Raw genomic sequence first — 17,981 nt, forward strand, 5'->3', positions numbered from 1 at the left:
ATGTGCATCATCTATTGTGATGAAGCTTTAATATTCAATACTAGTAAGATATAATTCTTCCTAAAATGTAGAATCAATAACTTCACTAAGACATTCAAATATTTTTGTTAATTTATATATTTATTTATTTTTAATAATTGACAAAGGTTATATACAAAGATGTACAATGTGATTTGATATGTGTACTATTGTGTAATAATTAATTGACATGTCCATTATCACCTATGTTGCATATTAGATTCCCGCAATGTTTTTGGCTATCTAAAAGTTTTATACTTAGATCAATATCTTATCATTGCCTACTCTGATACTCCTGGTAACCATCATTCTGCTCCACTTCTAACTGTCTGGCTTATTTCACTTAGCATAACATCCTTCAGGTTCTTTGTGTTTTCACAAATAACAAGATTTCTTTGTTCATGGCTGAATAATATTTCATTATATATGTACCACATTTCCTTTATACATTCATCCATGGATGGATACTTAGGGTGATTTTATATCTTTCTATCGTGAATGGTATCACAATAAACATGGAAGATACATATACTCTTCAAAATAATTATTTTCTTTGATATATGCCCAGAATATATGCTTGATTGTATGAGAGTTCTATTTTTAATTGTTTGAATAATTTTCTTAATATTTTTCATGTGATTCTACTGACCTACATTCCCACCAACAATGTACAGGGTTATCTTTTCTCCACACCCTCACCAACATTTATCTCTCTCTCTTTTTTTAAATTACAGCCATCCTAACAAGTATGAAGTGATTTATCATTGTGGTTTCAAGTTGCATTCTCTGATAATGAATGATGATGAGAAGCTTTTCATATATTTGTAAGGCAATTTGTGTGTTTTCTTTGGAAATATGTATCTTCAGACACTTTGACCATTTTTTATTGGGATGGTTGCAGATTTTTTGTTTCTTGTTTGCTACTGGGTTTTGTATATATGTTTGCAAATATTTTCTCTCATTCTGTAGGTTGTCTTTTTAGGTTGATTGTTTTCTTTGCTGTGTAGAAACTTTAAGTTCTGTGTAGTCTCAGTTGTTTGTTTTTGCTTTTATTGGCTGTGCTTTTGATGTCAGATTTTAAAAATTATCAGGAATTTTTTTCCATGTTTTAGGAGTTTTATGGTTTAGATTTTGTATTCAATATTTATTTTTGGTTAATTTTTGCATACATTGTAAGACAAAGGTCAAATTTCATTTTGCATGCTTTTGAAAAAAGATATTCAGGTTTTTCTGCCCAATTTGTTGATGAGGCTTTCCTCTCACCATTTTATATTATAGGTGACTTTGTCAAAATGTTAATTGATCACATACAGGTTGGTTTATTCCTGATTTCTGTATTCTGCTTCTTGGGACTGTATGTCTTTTTATGACAGCACCATCTTTTTGGATTACTATAAATTTGTAATTTAGTTTGACATCAGGCAGTTTGATACCTACAGCTTTTTTCTTTTCCAAGATTGGTTTCACCTTTCGTGTGTGTGTTTGTGTTGTGTGTGTGTGTGTGCTTTCACATGAACTTTTGGATCAATTTTCTTTCTACTTCTTGGAAAAAGTTCATTCAAATTTTATAGGGATTGCACTGAATCTATAGATTGCTTTGGGCATTGTGGACATTATAATGAATAAACTCAGAAAAGCTGCAATTTCCAAAATTATTATACAAACATAAGTTGTGTTTCTATATCTTAACAATAAACTGTTAGAAAAATAATTTTAAAACATGATTTTATCAAGAATTATAAAATACATAGGAAAAAATTAAGCAAAAATGTGAAATATCTGTACACTGAAAATGATAAAGCATTGATTAAAGAAATTGAAGAAGACACAAATAAATGAAATGATATCTAATGTCTGTAGACTGGCAGATCTTTTATTAACATATAGTGTAATTTCCAGAAAAATCTTGTCATAATAGCATTTTTCTTTTCTATTTTATAGATAATGAAATTGAAACTTAAAGAGGTTATGTAATTAGCTTACTATCACACTACTAGGAAACAGATGTCCAGTATTCAAACCCAGAAAGATTGATTCCAAAGCTACAACATCAAAATGATACTCTTTATCCATAAGCATAAATACTTCTGAAGAAAACAAGAGTCCCTATATATATGTATATGTACATACAGAGATTGTGTTTATTTACCATAAATATTCCTCCCCTTTAACATATGTAACTCAATACAATTAGTTATTTACAAGCTCATGCAACTATCACCATCATCTAATTCTCAAATATTATTGTCATCTCCTCACACTCTTAGTCAGTTTTCTGTTGTTTTAACAGAATAACACAGACTAGGTACTCTATAAAGAATAGAATTTTATTTAGACTAAATTTCCATAGACTAGGAAGTCCAAGATCATGGCATTGACATGTTGTGAGAGAATTCTTGCTGTATCATAACAGAAGGGAGAGATTACAAAGCAAAAAGGCAAGAACAAGAAAATCAGTGAGAGCCCACTTTTGCCACAGAGCCCTTCCTCAGATAAAACACCCACTCTTGTCAAAATGACATTAATCCATTAATGAGGATAGAGCCCTTATTAATCTTTTAATCTATTTATGAGGAAAGAGAAATTAAGTTTTCCACAGAAACTTTTAGAGCACACATTCAAACAATAGCATGTCCCCCAAAATCTGTATCAAATTCTGTCACATAATGGTCCTACCTTCAACAACTAATCTAATTTTTATCTATACAAATTTGCCTGATTTGAGCATTTCATGTAAACTGAGTCATATAATATGAAAAATTTGTTTTCATCAAACTCTTGAACTTATGTAGCCTTTACTCTTTTGAGGTATATCACTTCTATACCCATTCTGTTGAATATTTTTATTACAAAGGAACATTGAATTTTATTTTATTGAATGCTTTTTAGAATTTATTAAAATAGTCTTTTTTTCTTGGTTCTGTTAATGCAATTTACCACTTTCATTGATTTGCATATGTTGAACCATCCTTGCATTCCTGGGATAAATCCCATTTGATAATTGTGAATGATCGCTTTAACATGTTGTTGAATTTAGTTGGCTAGTATTTTGTTGAGATTTTTCCAAATATGTAAATCAAGGATATAGGCCTGTAGCTTACCTTTTCTTTTCTTCTTCTTTTTTTTTTTTTTTGTTGTTTTTGTTGTTCGTTTTTGAGATGGACTCTCACTCTGTTGCCCAGGCTGGAGTGCAATAGTGCAAACTCAACTCATGGCAACCTCCACCTCTTATGTTCAATTCTCATGACTCAGCCTCCTTGGCCTTGCAATTAATTCATGGCTAGCAATTAATTCATGTTTTTCAGGTTTTCAATTTTTTGATGTTTAGTTATTTATAATAGTATCTAATGAATTTTTTGCATTTGTAATATGTTGTTATGAGTTCTTTTTAATTTCTAATTTTATATATTTATATCTTCCCTATGTTTCAAAGTCTAGCTTAAGATTTTTCAATTTTGCATATCTTTTAAAAATATCAACTAGTCTTTTAATTAATCTTTTGTATTGTATTTTCAATCTCAATTTTACATTTTTTTCTGTTCTGATTGTTATTATTATTTTCCTTCTGCTAAATTTGGGTTTGATTTGCTTTTGCTTTTTTATTTATTTTTGTTGCATCTTAAAATTGTTAATTTGAAGTATTTCTTTTTTGATGTTGATGTTTAATGCTATAAACATACCTGTATATAACTGTACATACCTGTATAAATACAGCTTTTACTCTATTTTATAGATTTTGATAGGTTGTGTTTCCATATTCATGTCTTTTTAAGAATTTTTTTTTAAATTTCCTCCTTGAACAAATGGTCATACAAGAGCATGTTTTTTAACTTTCATATGTTTTTGTGGTTTTTAAGATTTCTCTTCTTATTGATTTATAATTTTGTTTCATTGTGGTTAGAAAAGATACTCGATATAATTTGGACTTTTTATATTGTTGATACTTTTTTCCTGACCTAACATATGTTCCGTTTTGGAGAGTTTCACATCTTGTTGAAAAGAATGTGTATTCTGCACCAGTTAGGTGAAATACTTTGTCACTTTCAATTAGGCCTACTTAATCAAATGTGTAACTACTTAACTCTGATGTTTCTTTGTTTATTTTCTGTCTGGATGATTTGTTTGTTACTGAAAGTGTAATACTAATATCCTCTCTCTTTCAAGATTTACTGGTGCTTGCTTTAAAGGCTTAAATTCTCCTGCATGGGGTACACAGAGACCTGTTTGTTATGTTCTGATGTAAGTAAGTTACTCCTGTTCTTTTGGTTTCTATTTAAATGAAACTAAATGAACAGGAGTAACTTGTATCTTTCTCCATAACTCCATTTTTGGTCTATGTGGTTTCTTTATAGATGAAGCAGTTTTCTTCAAAGGCAGCATATAGTTTGGTCTTGTTTCTTTATTCATTCAGTCACTCTATAACTTTTACTTGGAGAACTCAGTACATTTACATTCAATGTTCTTATTGATAGGTAAGGATTTACCAATGTCATTTTTCGATTTTATTCTATCACCTCTATTTCTTTCTTCTTCTATTATTGTCTCTTTTTTTGGTTAAGAGATTTTTTTTTCTCTTATCCAAAGCATGTTTAAATTCAGTGCTTTTTACTTTTTGTATGTCTGTGATTTGTTTTTGCTTTGTGGTTATTGTGAGACTTACAAAAACATCTTAATGGTATGACAAGTTATTTAAACAAATGACAACCTTTCTTTGACTATAAAGAAAAACTAGAAACAAACACTGACAACAAACTATTTAATTCTACATTTCAACTCCACCCCTGACACCCGCTACATTTGGCCTATATTTTGGCTTCAATTTATGTAATCTTATATTGCCTATCTCTTAACAGATTGATGTAGATATTATTGATTTTGATAGACATGTTTTTTAGTCTTCATACTAAAATTATGAGTGGCTTACACACATAATCATAGTGTTAGAATATTTTGAGTTCTTTTTTTTTTCAATATTTGCTTTTACCACCAAGCTTTATGCCTTGAAGTGGTTTATATTTGCCTATTAGGATTTGTTTTCAGATTCAATAACTCCGTGGCATTTTTTTTAAGATTGGCCTATTAGTAAAGAATTCCCTCAGCTTTTGTTTGGAAAGACTATCTCTCCTTCATGTTTCAATGATAACGTGTCTAAACACTAAACTAGTGTTTGGCAGTCTTGTTTTTTAGCAACTTGAACATGGTATCACATTCCATCCTTCTGGAGGAATATTACTTATTGATAAGTTTTTACCCAGACAAATTGGAGCCCCTTTGTATATTTGCTTCTTATTTTTTGCTGCTTTTAGAATCCTCTTTCCCCTTGACATTTGGGAGTTTGATTATTACATGCCTTTATGTACTTTTATTTGGTTTATTCCAACAGTCACTTACCTGCCTGTGCCTGGATGTTTACATCTCTCAAATTTTAAAACATTTTCTGTTATTATTTTTTGAATTAAATTTTTATTCCTTTATCTTCCTTAGCTTTATTTTGAATACAAATAATTCTGTAATTCTTTTTTTATTTAAATGGAGTGTCACTCCATGGCCCAGGCTGGAGTGCAGTGGCAAGATCTCAGCTCACTGCAACTTTCAACTCTCAGATTCAAGTGATTCTCCTGCCTCAGCCTCCTGAGTAGCTGGGATTACAGGCACTCCCAGCTAATTTTTGTATTTTTAGTAGAGACGGGGTTTCACCATGTTGGTTATGCTGGTCTCAAACTGCTGACCATGATCAGCCTACCTCAGCCTCCCAAAGTGCTGGATTACAGGCATGAGCCACCACGCCTGGCCAAATACAGATAATTCTTAAATTTTCTCTTTGAGGTAATTTAATTATCTATATCCTGCATGAGTTCTTTATTCTTTTTCATTCACTTTTTTTCCTCTGTGTATTTTATAATATCCTAACTTCAGACTCACTATTTCTTTCCTCTGATTGATCCACTTTGCTGTTGAGAGCCTGTAATAAAATTTTCATTATAGCAAATATATTTTTTACTTCCAAGATTTGTTTTATATTTTAAATTATTTCAATCTTTGTTACATTCTTTGATAAATTTCTGTTGCGTTCCTTTGTTATTTTGTGGATCACTGAGTTTCCTTAAATATGCTACTTTTAATTTTTGATCAGAGAGCTTGCCTTTCATACTCCCATTAGAGTCACTGTCTTGTCTCCTTGTTTGTCTGGGAAGTTTTGGATTTTTTAGTTCCCTGCTTCATATTCTTATTGTGCATTTGCTTCTATGTCTTCACACTGAAGGATTAGTTATTTATTCCAGTTTCCGCTGTTTGGCTTGTTTCTGTTATTGGATATGTCTGTATATAGATTTATTTGCAATATACCTGTTGAATATATTTTTGCAAGGTCACTACCTCCTCTTCAGCACCAGATGGCACCTTTACCCTGTATTTACCTCAGCTCTAGCAAACAAAAGCACTGTCCAGCCTGAATGGTAGAAGTCCCACAGGGAATATTCTGGCAGTGTGGGGAAACTGGCTAGGAGTTTGTGCCTATGGGACTTGTGAAACTTACTTCCTATTTGTTTATTTTTCTTGAGACAGTGTTTTGCTCTTGTTGTCCCGACTGGATTGCAATGGCCCCATCTCAACTCACATCAACCTCTGCCTTCTAGGTAAGTGATTCTTCCACCTAAGCCTGCTGAGTAGCTGGGATTATAGGTGTGTGCCACCACGTCCAGGTAATTTGGTGCACAGGCATATGTTTATTAGAAATGAGATTTCACCATGTTGGCCAGGCTGGCCTTGAATCCCTGACCTTAAGTGAGCCATCCACCATGGCCTCCAAATGTGCTGGGATTAAAGGCATGAGTCACGGAGCCTGAACCTTAACCTCCTATAGCATGGTGCTGCTAGACAGCCACTCTGTGTTAACTTCTTTGGCCAAAACACAGATGAGAGTTTTCCTGCATGGAAATACTGTCCCACCTTCTCCCCTCTGTCTAGCTGTCCTCAAGAAGTTTCTTTCTTCAGGCACTCAAAATGTTGCCTGTGGGTTTAGGCAAGGATAGGTTTTCTGTCAGGGAATCCAAGATGTAGAAGCTGATGTCTTCCTGGATCTACTTTTTTCTCATGTAGTAACCATGAGTTGGGGGTTCGGGTACCTTCTGCATGCTTGGTGCTTGGCAGACTGGGGAAAGAATGTTGCAGATATAAAAGTCTGATTCTCTTACCATATGCTCCTGATGTTTTCACTTCTCTGTGTTGCCAGGGACTGCCTTCTCCTCATATTTAAGTTTTGGAATATTACTGGTGATAATCCTAGCAATAATATTTGGTTTTGATTTTCTGTAGTTGGGTTGTGGGGAACAAAATCAACCGGCTTCTACTTTGCCATTTTGGCTTATTAAAGGTCTTTTAGATTTTCTCTTTATGATGAATAAATTTTGGTAGTTTATATTTCTAGAAATATTTGCACTGCATTGAAGTCATTAATAGAAGTTGTATAACTGTCCCTTGTAGTCATTGTTTATATATCTTTGGTGCGGCTGGGAAGCCATATATATATATAAATGTGGGGCACTAAATTCAGCAACCATTATTGATGTGTGTGTGTGTGCGTGTGTGTGTGTGTGTGTGTGTGTGTAAAGTTTGGCTGTTATCCCCACCCAAATCTTATCTTGAGTTGTAACTCCCACAGTGCCCATATGTTGTGGGAGGGACAGAGCAGAAGGTAATTGAATCATGGGTGCAGGTCCTTCTCATGCTGTTCTCACAATAGTGAATAAGTCTCACTAGATATGATGATATTACAAGGAGTTGTTCCCCTACACAAACTCTCTCTTTGCCTGCCATCATCTTTGTAAGATGTGACTTGCTCCTCCTTACCTTCCAGAATGATTGTGAGGCCTTCCCAGCCATTTGAAACTGTAACTCCGTTAAACCACTTTTTCTTCCCAGTCTAGGGTATGTCTTTATCAGCAGCCTGAAAATGAACTAATACAGTAGTTGGTACCAGTAGAGTGGGGCACTGCTGAAAAAATATCTGAAAATGTAGAAGCGACATTGGAACTGGGTAACAGGAAGGGGTTGAAACAGTTTGCAGTGCTCAAGGGGAGATAGGAAAATGTGGGAAAGTTTGAAACTTCATTGAGACTTACTAAATGGCTTTGCTCAAAATGCTAATAATGACATGGACAATAAAATCTAGGCTGATGTAGTCTCAGATGGAAATGAAGAATTTGTTGTGAATCACAGCAAAAGTTAGTCTTGCTATGTTTTATCAAAGGAACTGGAAACATTTTGCTCCTGCCCTAAAGATTTGTGAAATACTTTACTTGAGAGAAATGATTTAGGGTTTCTGGTGGAGAAATTTCTATGCAGCACATAATTCAAGATGTGACTTGAGTGCTGTCAAAGGCTTTCAGTTTTATAAGGGAAGCAGAGTATAAAAGGGAAAAATTATAGCCTGACAATGCAATAGAAAACAAAATTCCATTTTCTGAGAAGAAATTCCAGCGAGGTGCTGAAATTTGCATAAGTAACAAAGAACTGAAAGTTAATCCCCAAGACAATGAGGAAAATGTCTCCAGGGCATGTCAGCAGTCTTTACAGCAGCCCCTCCCATTACAAGTCTGAAAGCTTAGGAGGAAAAAATGATTTTGTAGGCTGGGCCCAAAGTCACCTGTGCTATCTGTAGTCTAGGAACTTGGTGCCCTGTGTCCCAGCCACTCCAGCTGTGACAGCTCTGGTTGTGGCTTCAGAAGATGGCCTAGGTACAGCTCTGATTGTGGCTTTAGAGGGTACAAGCCCCAAGCTTTGGCAGCTTCCACATGGTATTGAGCTTGTGGGTGCCCAGCAGTCAAGAATTGAGTCTTGGAAACCTCTACCTAGATGTCAGAGAATGTATGGAAACACCTGGATGTCCAGGCAGAAGTTTGCTGCAAGGGTGGGGCTCTCATGAAGAACTTCTGCTAGAGCAGTGCCCCCACACAGAGTCCCTACTGGGGCACCTCCTGGTGGACATGTGGGAAAAGGGCCACTGTCTTTCAGACCCCAGAATGGTAGATCCACTGACAGCTTGCACTGTGTGCCTGGAAAAGCCACACACACTCAATGCCAGCCCATGAAAGCAGCTTAGAGAGAATGCTGTACGCTGCAATGCTACAGAGGTGAAGCTATCCAAAACTATGGGAACACACCAATTGAATCAGTGTGACCTGGATGAGAGACATGAGTCAAAGGAGATCATTTTGAAACTTTAACATTTGACTGCCTCACTGGATTTCAGGCTTGCCAGGGCCTCTAGCACCTTTGTTTTGGCTAATTTCTCCCATTTAGAATGGCTGTATTTACCTAATGCCTGTACTCCCACTATATCTGGGAAGTAAATAACTTGCTTTTGATTTTACAGTCTCATAAGTGGAAGGGACTTGCCTTGTCTCGGATGAGATGTTGGACTGTGGACTTTGGAGTTAATGTTGACATGAGTTAAGACTTCGGGAGACTGTTGGAAAGGGATGATTGGTTTTGAAATGTGAGGACATGAGATTTGGAAGAGGCCAGGACAGAATGATATTCTTTGGCTATGCCCCACCCACATTTTATTTTGAATTGTAACTCCCACAGTTCTCATGTGTCTTAAGAGGGACTCAGAGTCGAATCATAAGGTAATTGTATCATGGAGGTGGTTCTTTCTCATGCTGTTCACACAAAAGTAAATAAGTCTCACAGAATCTGGTGATTTTAAAAAGAGCAGTTTCCTTGTGCAAATTCTCTCTCTTTGCCTGCTGTCATCCATGTGAGACATGACTTGCTCCTCCTTGCCTTCTGCCATTATTGTGAGGCCTCCCAGCCATGTGTAACTCTAACTCCATTAAACTTCTTTTTCTTTCCAGTCTTGGGTATGTTTTTATTAGCAGCAAAAAAATGGACATTTGTATATATATACACATATGTGTGTGTGTGTGTGTGTGTGTAAATATATGTGTTTACATATGTATCTATATATTATATATTTATATATTTTTTAAGGTGATAATACTTCCTCTTTCTAAGTTTTAGTATTATGAACCTACTCTTTTTATCCTGGTAATTCTAGTTAAATTTTGTAAATTGTATTAGTCTTTTGAAACAATGACCCTTTTTAAAAATTTTATAATTGTTTTATATTTTCCTTTTTCTAACTGTAATCTGTTATAACATTGGTTCAGGTTTCTTCTTTTTAATTAATTTTACAGTGGAAGTCTGGTCATAGATTTGATTTATAATTTCTAGAGGTATACATGAGCATCTAATACCACTTTAGCTTAATTTCTTTAGTATATTGTATTTTCATCTTCCTCTCCAATTATTTTTCAATTTTGATTGTGATTCTGTGTGACTCATTGCATATTAAAAAGTACATTGTTGAATAATATTTAAACATACTTATAAGTTTCTGAAATTTATGTTTTCATTGACATCTAATTTTATTCTGTTTTCTTTGTAGACCATATATGGTGTGAGTTCAAATCTTAATATTGATTGAGAATTTATTTGTTGCTTACAATAGGTTTTATCCTGAGGACAAGATTTGTTTTAACATCTTTAATATCTATGTTAATTTTTTCTCTTTTTATTATTATAAAATATGGGGTACTGAAATCAACAATCATTATTGATATACTGTATATTATTTCTTTAATTGCATCAAGTTTTATTTCAGCTGACTTGTGGATCTGATGACAGAGTCATACATGCTTTTAATAGTTATGTCTTCCTAAGTATTTGATCCTTTTATTATTATAAATTGTCATTAGTAATTTAATCATTATAACTTTTCTCTGATAATACTTTCCATCTTAAAGTTCATTTTGTCTAATATTAGAATAGCCATCTCTTATCTCTTTTAGTTACTGTTCGCATAGTAAACAGTATTCCAACTTAGTTGAGTTTGCATCTAAAATGTATTCTTGTATAGTAATATAGTTGTATCATTTTTAAAATTTATATTTCCTACCTCCACCTTTCATTTTAATGTTTGTTCTATATACATATGCTTAATTCATCATAATGTAGAACATACCTCATTTTCTATCTTTTTAAAATATTTTTTCCTCTCTGTTTTATGGCTCTTTAATAGCCTTCTCTTAACATTTTATTTTATATTAAGTAGTTATTTTCTAGAGTATGGTCTTAAAATCCTTGTCATGTCTCTTAGAATATTTATTATTTTTAATGGTCCCACATCTATCATTACCATTCTAATGTAAACAATCTAGTATGGAAGCAAACAAAGTTAATTTTAAAACAACACCACCCCTTTATTTGTATAGGTTTATTTTCTTTCCTGTTCTTAGTAATATTATTGTCCAACAAATACATCATTATACATTATAAATCCATGAACTCAGTTATTAGCTGATATTAAACTCATATTTATGTAGCTAACTTTAAGTAACTGAGAAAAAATTATTTTAACAAAATATTATGTCTTTTATATTTACATATTTAGACACATTATTGGGGAGGTTAATATTTCTGTGATAAATAAACTGACTTTCCAATGTTCTGCTCTTTCTGCCTAAAGGACTCTTTTTGGTATTTTCTGTGGAGGAGGTGGAAGTGCTAGCCACAATTTTTTGTTTTTAATTTTGTCATACCAGAGTGTCTTATTTTTTCTATATTTTTAGAAAATAATTTTACTGGATATAAGATTATTAGTTGTCAGTCTTTTTATCTCATCACTCACCTTTAATATGGCATATCACTACCTTCTGTCCTCTGTAGTGTCTAATAAGAAATTAGTTATTTATTTTATTGTGTATTTCTTGTTCATAATAATTTCTTTCTGATTTCAGATTCATTTTTGCCTCTTGACAGTTTAATTTTGAATGTATCTGACAATCTTTTTGAGGTTTTCTTATTTAAAGTTCTTTGAGATTTTTATGGATAGATAAATTTTGTATTGTATTTGGGAAGATTTAGTAATTAATTTTAAAGCTAATTATTATTGATAATTGACACATAATATTACAATACTTTTTGTTTTTTAATGAGACAGGATTTCACTTTTGTTGCCCAGGCTGGAGTGCAGTAGCGCAATGTCAGCTCACTGCAACCTCCACCTGCCAGATTCAAGTAATTCTCCTGCCTCAACCTCCTGAGTAGCTGGGATTACAGGCACCCGTGATCATGCCCAGCTAAATTTTTTGTATTTTTAGTTGAGACCTGGTTTCACCATGTTGGCCAGGCTGGTCTCAAACACCTGACCTCAGGTGATCCAAAAGTCTTAGCCTCCCAAAGTGGTGGGATTACACACGTGAACCACAGCTCCTGGCCAATGTGATACATTTTTACGTTACAATTTTAAAACATTTGTGGGGTGCATTGTGATATTTCATTACATGTGTATATATAGTATAATGGCCAAATTGGTGTATTCACTATATTCATCACTTTATTTATCTTTTTCTGTGGTGGCAGCATTCAAAATCTTTTCTTCCAACTATCTAGCTCTACTACTTTGTTATTTGCTGTAGTCACCATACTATGTAATAGAATACCAAAACTAATTCTCTCAGAAAATGACAGGACTAAACTTATTTTGTTTCCTCCAATAACATCTAGGTTTCTGTTTTTCATGTTGTTTTGCTAGGTCACCATGGAACCTGGTCAAGAAGAAGAATAATAAGGGACTATTTAAAATGCCACAAAACTCAATATTTTTACAAAGATTTATTATTTTTATCAAAACAACTCTCAGAATAGTTACAATTCTTTGTTTTTTTAAAATAGTTCTAAAAATATTAATTTTGATGTTTAATCTTTGTTTTATTCTCATTGGACAGGCATATGATATTATGCGGCCATTCTGCTGTCACTCAGCAAAAGTGTTTTAATTTAGAAGACAAGAAAAATTAAATTAATAATCTAGCAAGATTTTTGAAACTTGTGTCAGAAATTGAGTGAAAGAGACTCTGCACTTCTTTCAGGTAAGTATAAGGAATATTAAAAAGAAATAATTTTAAATAAACATCTTTTTATTAAAATAGGTAACAAATTACTATTTTAGCATAGAGAAGAGAAAGGTAAGGTTAGAAATAAAAATTCAAAAATAAGAAAACAAACTGAGACTTGAAGGTTAAATAGTAGTTCACCAGGCTAAGAGAAAAAAAATAAAAAATGTTCTCAGGAGGAAGATTGGTAAAGAAATAAAAGCATAGCCAAGAATTTTCTTTCCATTTATAAAATAATTCCAGTATTTGTATACATTTTTAATAACTAAAATAAGCAATGCTCATAATAATCTCCCAAATATCAATAAAAATATTGAAAATGTAAGATTTAGCATAACTATATAGGTTTTCTTAATATCGTATCTTACTATGGCTAGCATTCTTATATATCTTGCTATCACTTTCATATATATTTATTTCATAATGCAAAGTTTATTTTAATTAAATATTAATAATATTAATTTACATAGACACTTTCAATGAATTCATTATGAGCCAGGGATAATTATACATTCAAGTTTTCAAATTTGTCTGACTCAAACATCTAACAATCAGAATACTTTGAAATTAACAAGGAAAGGCAAAACCTTCAGATTCTGAGAAGGCACACACACACTCACAAATACATACACACACACACACACACGCACACACACACAAGAAATGAACTGACCAAAAATGAATAATGACTCTTGGAGTTAGCCTATTTCAAAGTTCAATAAATATTTATAGTACATATGTTTGCTCTAATAAAATGTTTGTCTTTTATTCAAATTTCAGTATAATGCTAATTGGGATGATTTTTTCAAGAAGAGCATATCAAAAAGCATAATCCACATGTGTATCTAGAAGATGCTAATGAAAGTTTTAGCAATTTAGTCAAATAAATACAAACATATATATTTACATACATATATAAATATAGAAATATTATTGGCCATGTTTATATTTTTCTATTATGTTTATATTATTAATAAACACAATTATGAGTTGCAAGCTCTTTGTATAAACCTTAATCTATATTTGCTAGAGAAATTAATAAATGATTTTATTATTGTTAAATTAAATTATTATAACACTATTCTTTGAAAAGAATGCTGCCATGAACTTTTTGATTTGGTGCATTCAAAAGCTGGTATATTTAACTTGCTTTGGTTTTTTTATTATTCATATAATTTATAGTACATATGTTGCTTTAATAAAATTTTTTTATGAGTTCAACTTTATTGTTTAACAAAATCTTTAGCTATTAAAAATACTCTTTAAAATTACATAGTTTATTTTGTTATTTTTGTTACCTGTAAAACATACCACCTTTTGTTGTCAGCTTTTCTCTACATTAAATTTAAACCATCTCATAGTGATGGCCAGATGTATACCAGTTTCACTTATTTTATTTTCCTAGTTTAGTTTTCTGCCTTGTCATCATCACCTCTATCAGTTTGACTCAAAATTCTAAGAAACTTTTTGCTCTACTTTTTTGTCTTCAGTACTAATGTTAGAACAGATCAGAAAGTGCTAATGATTATTGTCTCTCTTCCTAATTTTCCACAAAATCTGTATCTTGTTTTCCTCAAATATGAGCCTGTCTTCCTATAAATTCTGAGAGCAGGTATACTACAAAAGTCACCTCTTTTCACATTCCAGTTACTGAACAGTTGAGTTTGTCAAGTGGTATCATAAGTTCAGCTGACAGTTCTTACATGCTTCACTTTCATCTATTTCGCTCTAGTGTCCTTATTTATATCTGACTGAATCCATGAATGTACTAGCTGCTATGGGCAGATAAAACATCATCTTAGCCTTTTTCTTTAGGTTGCATAGCAATTGCTTAAAACCTAAGGAAAGAAATATATATATATATAGCTTATTCACTTGACCTATTTGGAAAGGTCATTTAGATATTGTTTTTTGCCTTGTGAAATGGAATTATGGATTTTTTTCTAGTAAGCAGGGTACTTTTCTGTGTTTCTGTGTATGATTGATTTGTCCAACTATGCCCTAGATTCCAAGTTCAGTTTTCATAGTACTTGTTAGCTTAAAATCCCAAAAGTACATTGTAGGCAGAAAGTCAATGAAAGGAAAACAGACTCATCAATATTGAATGTATTATCCAAATGGAATTCGGTGCCTGAGGTCAGCAGAAGAGCTATAGTTCACATCTCTTGCTTCTGGTAATAGCTTCTGGTCTTCTTAGCTATCCTGTACCATTTATTCTTCAATTCTTTTTTCTATGCTTAGGATAGCTTTTTGAAATTGAGTGAATTCATAGCTACTGTTTTCTTTTCATTTCTCAAGTCATTATGTATGTAGGATTTTCTCCTTCTCAAAGCTCTAAGTATCTCCATTGTTCTTAGGAAAATACCTATCAGTTCTCTTCCTATTCTTTTCAGTCTCCATTCACTACCATTTTAGGAAAATAATACTAAAATAAGTATTATGTTTATGTCTTTAGTGTTCATAGGTAGACAGTAGCTTCTATGGTGCAAAAATTGTGGTTGACGGACTACATAAAAATCTGTAGCAAATTTAAATTGATGAAAAATAATGGATAGTTTTTTTGATCGTTCTAATATTGTCTAAGGCCCAACCTAGGCCAAAGAAATCAACTTTTTCTCATCCTTTTTCTTCTTCAGAAATATATATATATGTATACCTTGACAACTGTAATAATTGTCATTTACATAGTTGTCTCTTTTCATCATTTGCTGTATTTTCTTACACAATTTTTCCTACAAAGGCTATCATATAATAGAAACAATAAAATTTTTCTGAGCTTAACTGTTAGGTTGCATCCTGATAGGCATAACTACAACATGAATCTTTTTTCTCTTTCATATAAAAAATATAAATTATATATATAGAAAATGTGAATTTATAATGTTCTTCTTTTGCAAACTAGTAACTTTTCTGTTACTCGCATTTCTTCTTCCCATGGTTTTCCAGTGTGAAGACAAGTGTGATAAAATATTTCATCTAAACAGACAGCTGTATTTCTTTGACCACTAAGTTCGATTAAAATCAACCTTATTTTGAATCCTGGAAATGAGCCAGACTGACTTCTGCTTCAGAAACTGTGTACCAGCCTTTGCCTTAGAAAGTTAGGGACATAAACCTGGCTTCCTGTAATGGGGTGTTAGCCTCATGCCATCTCCTTGGAGAGACCTTGCCTGCTTGCTGTATGTATGTATGTATGTATGTATGTATGTATGTATGTATGTATGTATTTAAAGAATCCTTTGTTCTTTCTGCATAAAACAACAAAGTTTAATATTAATTCTATGATTATTATCCCTGTATTTCCTCTCAAGAATATCAGCCTTTAGAACAGGGACCTTTTCAGTATGGTTCAAGATTATTTTCAACACCTAGCATATTGCCAGCACAGAGTAAATTACCCATGAAAGTTTGCTTAAAGAATAAATAAGACTCATATTCTTTTTTTTTTAGAAATGAAGGTAAATTGTTATTCCATAAGTAGTTCCTGAATTCAGTATGTGAATAATATTTATGTGATATGTAACATACAAACCATATACACATCACACACACACGGGTTGTTCACCTATATTTCTAGCCATAGCCATCTATCTATCTGTCATCATCATCATCTATGAAATAGTCTATTTCAAAAAAATACCAATTTTCTGTCAAAAATATCTTTTTTCTTTTCAAGATCTGAAAATTACTTGCTATGTGATCAGCTTCATAAGTCACTTTCTGAGCTTTGGTACATTCATCTCAAAGCAATATCTACTTTTTAGTTTGTTATGAGGCTTATATGAGATAAGGTATAAGACGTGCTTTGCCTGTAGAAGATGATGGAAATAACTTCATACCACAGTGAAACATTCACCAAAAAATAAATAAATAAATAGATTTGACCAATAAATAATGACTATAAAATAATAAAAATAGTGTGACACAGCCTTTGAGTTAACACATTCACACAAGCTACTGAATAGCACGGTCATTCTATTTGGATGAATTTGAATGTTTTACATATATAAAATCAGATAATTTAAACAACTCTTGAATGGAGTTTATAAAAATAATGGTTCCAATTTAAATAACACTGATTAAGATTCATGGCCCAGTGTGTCTTTTGGAGTTTCTCTAGTTTTATGAATATAATGAGAAATATATTAACCCTAATTCTCAAAATATTTATCTTAAACCAGACAGTCTTTCATGAGTAATAATTGTAGCAAGCACCTAATTTACATGAACTAGCAGTTGAGTTGCATAATGGCTGAGTGTATTTTCTGTTTCTAAGAAGTAGTGATTTCCATTTTGGAATTAGCTAAAAGGCTGAACAGGATGTGTTGGTTTTTCCTATAATCACCTAATTGACACTTTATGTCTTCTATGGTACATAACAACTTTATCAAATTTCAGATATTTTATATGTATAATATTTACTATATAACATACATGTTTCTTTATCTATTACAAACAGTATTGTATAGTTCATAAGAATAGACTGCAGCCAGATTTGAAAGAGATGCAATCTTTAGCAAGTATGTAATGTTTTCTGATTTCATTTTCTTTATCTGTAAACTGGTAACAATAATAGTAATCACCTCAGAATTATAGTGAGGTTTCAGTGAGTTCATACATACCACTTAGAAAAGCACCTATTACATAGTTAATTTTGTATGTATTGGCTACTATATAGAAATAAAATTTAAACTACATTTTCTAATTGCATTAAACATGGTTATGGATTATCAAATAGAATGGTAAAATTTGGTTTTATGCTATATATTTATAAATAGATCACTGTATTGGCCAATTGGCTTGGGCAGTGGTTTTAAGCATATAGTGCACCAAATAATCATCAGAGGTGTTCACTGAAATCCAGATTTCCTTACTTGCCTTTGTAGGCTAGTGGCATAGTGTGAGATGGAGAATTCTGTAATGTAAACAATTACAACAAATTACTTTAGTGAATATAACATGGAGTAAACATAAAGAATAATTTACTTACCTACATAAAAATAG

General features: G+C 32.3%; 1 long non-coding RNA gene across 1 annotated transcript in view; it reads left to right on the forward strand.

Moving 5' to 3' along the window:
- The window catches only part of LOC118152886 (uncharacterized), an 82,232-nt gene that overhangs the window by 14,492 nt on the left and 49,759 nt on the right, over window positions 1–17,981 (forward strand). Inside the window, exons 3-4 of the long non-coding RNA XR_008480698.2 lie at window positions 6,583–6,653; window positions 12,810–12,953. This is a non-coding gene — a long non-coding RNA (uncharacterized LOC118152886). The remainder of the gene's footprint in view (window positions 1–6,582; window positions 6,654–12,809; window positions 12,954–17,981) is intronic.

Source organism: Callithrix jacchus, chromosome 4 (assembly GCF_049354715.1).
Source record: "Callithrix jacchus isolate 240 chromosome 4, calJac240_pri, whole genome shotgun sequence".
In the NCBI taxonomy this organism is placed as follows: Eukaryota; Metazoa; Chordata; class Mammalia; order Primates; family Cebidae; genus Callithrix; species Callithrix jacchus.